Source organism: Phalaenopsis equestris, unplaced genomic scaffold (genome assembly GCF_001263595.1).
Source record: "Phalaenopsis equestris unplaced genomic scaffold, ASM126359v1 Scaffold000692, whole genome shotgun sequence".
In the NCBI taxonomy this organism is placed as follows: Eukaryota; Viridiplantae; Streptophyta; class Magnoliopsida; order Asparagales; family Orchidaceae; genus Phalaenopsis; species Phalaenopsis equestris.
In genome coordinates, this window is record NW_018165132.1 from 449,648 (window position 1) to 455,779 (window position 6,132).

Here is a 6,132-nt window from a genome sequence, read left to right on the forward strand (position 1 = left end):
TCCGTTGTCTTTTTAGGAATCATCCCACTTCAGACCCAAGCCAACCAACAAGGACTATCCTAACTCTAGACTCAAAGAAAAAAAAAGTTCTTATGCTTACAATGACATATTTAAAAAATTTTAGTATTTATACTAAACATAATAAATATAAGCTTCACTTAAATACTAATTGGACCTAGCACTACACTACAACATTAGGCCCCTTGTCATACTTGGTTGTGCTAATATATAGGGGCACATAAAAGCAAGTACCTATAGAAAATATAATCATTTAAACTTAACTTGTGCTCCCTTTTTTTTATCACTTGTTAGCATGGTCACATGTAAGGAATAATGTTTGTAGGGTAAAGGGTATCCTAGCATGCAGTCTACGCAAACACTAATCGCTCTAAATATCCATATACACGACCAAACATAGCATCATTCATCGTCCATTCAATAATGCAAATGGTGCTCATAAAAGAAAAACACACACAACTACCATCAGCCTAATCTGCGTCTAGGCTAGCTAAATAACAAAGTCATCTAAAATTGCGGTGTATGAGGTAAGCACTCTAGTCGTTATGTTTAAGTTATAATTCAAGTTTGGGGTTCAATTTATTATCATTAGGTGGTTAAAGTCAAAGTTATTTATGTGGTGCAAATAATTTTTTTATTTCCAATTTTAGTTTATATTTTATTTATTTTTTAATGTGATAAAAAGCATTGTGAAAAAAGGATGTTCTTGGTCTAGGGTCCCACTACTCAAAACTTCCTAATCTTAATAGGGTGAGACATCTAACTCAAAGAGTGTGGCATGACACTCAACAGATTTAATTAATTTGGTTTAGGTTTTAGTTGATTAGATTAAGTAGTTTAGGTGGGATAGTTTATTTGGGTTGATTTAGTTGAAAATTAATTATGTTTGATCAAGTTTGATTTTTTATTTAGATTTTACTTAATTTGATTAGTTCAATTTTAACTTAGTGTTAGATTTTGTATGTTTTATTTTGAATACATTGAATTAAAATTTATGTTTAAATTAGCTTGATTAGTGTTCCGACTTAAGCCGAGTTTGATTAAGTTTTAATTAAATTAATTATGATTTAATTAATATGAATCATTTTAATTTAAATTAATATTTAACTTCTGTTAAGTTTATTGAATTGATTAAGATTTGACTGATTAGCTTAACCTAATCTTAATTCCGGTTAAATATATAAGTTAGGTTCATGTTTGCATTAAAATTAATTTAATAGCTTTTTATTTGATTATTTTTAGATATTAAGCTTAATTTATTTTGCTTTATCTTAAATTAGTTTTAATTCACCTAACTCCAGTTAAGAGATGAAATTCATACAAGCATAATGCTTAGATCTAATCAATCCAAAAGGCAAACCATGAATTTCCTACACCCAAAGACATTAGAAAATCCATGGAAAAGGTTCTACTCCTAAGGGAGGGAAGTCCTTAATCTAAGAATCTCTATTTAAAACTGAAAACCAAAGATAAGTTATCAAAGTTATACTTTGAAAGAACATAAGTTAGTGTGAGTACCTTGATGAGAAGCTAAGATAGAAAGCAAAATCACCTTGCCAGAAACACAAAAAGGGATGTGTTCAATATCAAATTATGATTCACATTCTTTCTTTGAGAAAATTTACATAAATGTCGTTAAATTCTTATGTATTTGCATACTTACACTTAAATCTTATGTTGACATACACAATACTCAAGGTTTAAACAACACTTCAAAATGCTAGTGTTAGCCATGGAGATGCATAAAAAGGGTATACACAAATATCACTCAATTCCAATATATTTGACTATTCAACGCTTAAACTTCACTTACATACCAACACTCAAGGTTTAAATATCATAAAAAGAAAATTAGTGCACTTACACACATAACACCCACGACTTAAGAATCATATCAAAAGCACATAATACTTAAGTACCATATCAAAAGCACATAATACTCCGGGTTTTAACATCACCATAAAAATATTATTACATTTACACACATAACACCCCAGACTTAAGTTTCACCTCAAAAAAATTATTGCATTTTAAGTTTAAAATAGAAGCTCACATCCAAAATATCATTATATTTTAGCTTAAAAATAGAGAAGTGCACTTATTAATATATAGATAAACATATGTATGTGAGAATGATAGCCTATATGTCAAATGTGTAAATAAATGCGTGTTTAAAAATATGAACATAAGTTCTAATGCCTAGCCATTAAACATGTAAATACATAAGATCGAATAATATGTGTATAAAGCCAAAGTTAGGTATTATTCATACAAATACATAAGATTGAATGCCATGCATGTGAAGCCAAAGTTTAGGTGTTGCACATACAAATACATCAGATTTAATGACATGTATGTGAAGTCCTAACCTAAATTCTACCAAAACAATAATGACAACCCTTGAATCCTACAGAATTTAAAATCTTATTTCTCTTCTATCTCGCCTTAAATCTGAAATTAAATTAACCTCATTGTAAAAAAAAAAAAAAAGGAATTAGGAGATTTAAAGGATTTAAAATGCATGAAAGAATTTTGAGTGGTGGAAGGGAATTAGGAGATTTAAAGGATTTAAAATGCATGAAAGAATTTTGAGTGGTGGAAGAAGAGAGTGCTACCTTCTGATCTTCCTTGAATGAAGGAGTGGAGTGGTTGATTCTTTTGGCTCACTCCCAAGCTAGAACTTGATTCGTTAAAAAGAAGGCGAGAGACTAAGGATCGTCGCCAATGGGAGGATACAGTATTGCATCCGGAGTCTATACGTAGTTTGGAGTCCAAACTCCAATAATTTTGTGCTCCCTGTTAAGTAGTGGGCGCCAATTTCCCGGAATAAAAAATTGGGAAAAAACATTTATTTAATACGACTTGCCCCAAAAACCGCTTGATTCTTCAAAAATAAAACCCCACGCACCCTCATCATTTTCTTATTCATTGGGTTTCACCACTAGTTTTCTTTTGCGATTTTGGTAGTTAGAGTTTCACTTCTTTGACATCCCTTGCACTATCTAAGAGTTTTGATGAAGAGCACAGCCCAGGGTTTAAGGTTTCACCATTGGTACTGGGAAGCGTGGCCGATACGAGCTTAAGTTTCCACCTACAGTCCAACAAACGAGCTAACCTAGTCAAACTTTCACTCAATTAATATGTTTGATATGTTTCAAATGATCTTTAGGTTGTAAAATCATGTAGTTATTCGATATGCAATGTTTTGAATTCACGACAAGAATTCTGCAAGCCAATCATGAATGGAACCAAGGAAGGATAACAACATCAAAGAAAAAGGGAAGAAATGTGACAGGTAAATAGGAAAAATAAGTCGGTTGTATTTATTTTATAGTATTTAATTTTTTGCAGGTGCAAACCCTATGTAATCGAAAAGTGTAGTTCTTCATTTGTCTCATTTATTCAATATAATATTTGCAAATATTCTATTATAATCGTATATATTCATGATTCATCATTGTAGATTAATACATTTTATTTGATAAGGTTTATTTATTCAATGTGTTAGGAAAAGTAGAATATATCAATTTTAACCATTATATTCATTACTTGTCTTTGGAGAACAACGCATTTAATTTGATAAGGTTTATTTGTTCAATGAGTTTAAAAAAATACATAATATCCTTCCATACCGACACGACACCACCACAATTTCATCATACTATTTCCTTTATACCACCATGAGCATCATATTATTAACACCATAATACTAGCACAATATTAAAATGTTACAATCTGAATACCACCAAAATACAACAATAGTATCATCATAAGATAACCACAATACTACTATAATACCCTCAAAATACAACCCCAACACCACAAAAATATCACCATAATACAATCACATTATCATCCCACGACCATCACAATACCACCAAAGTACTACCAGATAACGCCAAATAACTTCATAATAACACCAAAACATCAGCACTATACCACAAGAGTACTACCAAAAACACACCACAATACTAGTGTAATATCACCAAAATTTCACCACATTACAACCAAATACCAACATTACTATTATAATATCATCACAATACCTCCATAATCCATCAAAATTTTGGTGGTATTATGATGGTATTGTGATGATTATTTGATGATATTTTTGTGGCATTATAGTGATATTGTGATGGTTTTATGGTGGTATAGTGACAATTATTTAGCGGTATTGGGATGATAATTTGGTGGTATTATGGTGGTTATCTAGTGGTATTTTGGTGCCATTATAGTGATATTATAGTGGTAATTTGGTGTCATTGGGGTGTTATTATGGTGGTATTATAGTTGTTTATGGTAGTAATATTGTTGTAATGTGATGCTAATAGAGTAGAATTATGATAGTATTATGGTGGTATTTTGCTTGTAATATATTAGTATTTTAGTGATTTTATGGTAGTGATATGGTGGTATTGTGGTGCTAATTGAGATGATAATTTGGTTACATTGTGGTGATATCATGGTGATATTATGGTTGTATTGTGGAGCTTTTTTCATTTGCATTATGGTAGTAATATGATCGTATTATGAGTATATATATTTTTATTAAAGAAGAAGTGATGTCATAAAGGCGAGAATCTTATCCGCTTGAGATCAGTAATTATATGCCTACGTTATTGTAATGTTTCTTGCTTCTTAATCGTATTCTTTATTTTGATTTTTCACGTTTATACTTTACTTGATCGAGACATAGACTAGCAGTGATGTCTTCATATTATTGGTCTAGAAGTGCACATCTTAATAGTTTTGCATAAAAAGTTGCACACCCTTTAGATTCTAATAAATATGAATTTGTTTATTTATATATAAATGCAAAGTGTTGCATGAGAAAATTAAATGTATGCTATGAAGTTATTAGATTATTGCATGCCTTTTAGATTCTAATAAATTTGGTTTTATATGTAAGTTAGAATTTATGGCTCACTTAGTGATTTATTTAATTTGTATGAGTTTATTTTTTTTACTTTTAAAACATAAAATCATTTTGTTGTCTCAAAAATATGTTTTTAATCGTAGATATTCTACGTTTGTGAAAATATTACGTCCGGAGTCCGGATGGAGGTCGTTTTTTTTTCCTTCGCTTCTTTTGTGCATCACGTTTATTATCCAGATGGAGCTTGCGTCCAAACTCCGGACGCAATATTTTTTCCCAATTTTTTTGTTGAGTTATTTATGTATCAATATATTATTAATGAAATTAGCATCCACAATTTTTTTTTTACAAATATTCACCTTTCTATAACAATTATTCTCCACAACTAACTTGAGAGATGGGAAAAATTATTCCGTGCGGACACCGCTTGCAGAGATGCATGCGGTGTCCAATCTCCAACATTCGGTGAGACCCACTTTCAATTTTTTGTTTTTTTAAAAAATCCCACCAAAGCTGTCATCGAAGGTGGAGATCAGACACCGCATACATTTCTGCATGCGATGTACGCACGGAATAATTTTTCGCGAGATAGAGGATGAAAGTCACATATGTTCTCGAAAAAAGAGGAAGATTTATATACATACCCACATATATTTACATATCTAATAACTAAATTTTATTTTATTTACATTAAATATTACTCACTATGCATAAAAAAATATTTTTTTATTATTTAAAAAAATATTGATATTTTTTATATGATAAAAAAATATTTGAATGTAATAAATGTAAAAATAAAAAAAAATTAGATATTAGATATGTAAATAGGTAAAATTGTCTGTATTCATGTAAATCCCCCGCAATGATTTCATTTGTACACTTGCATTGAAATTTTATTTGAGTGATTAGTTTAAATTTACATCTTATTCTATAAATTCTATTGAATAATAATAATAATAATAATAATAATAATAATAATAATAATAATAATAATAGAAAAAAAAGAACTCATTTATGTTAAAGGAATTGTAATAACAAAGTAATAAGAAATGGGATAAATAATAAGAAATTAATTGAGCAAAGACTAGAATTTTCTAAATTTTAATTATTTTAAAAAATATTTATTATAAATATTATTATTATTATTATTATTATGGGGCAGTTTTATAAAGTCCAACCGAAACTTATTATTTACAACTCAACCGCCCGCTTTCATCTGTTTTTCAAATTCTCACTTA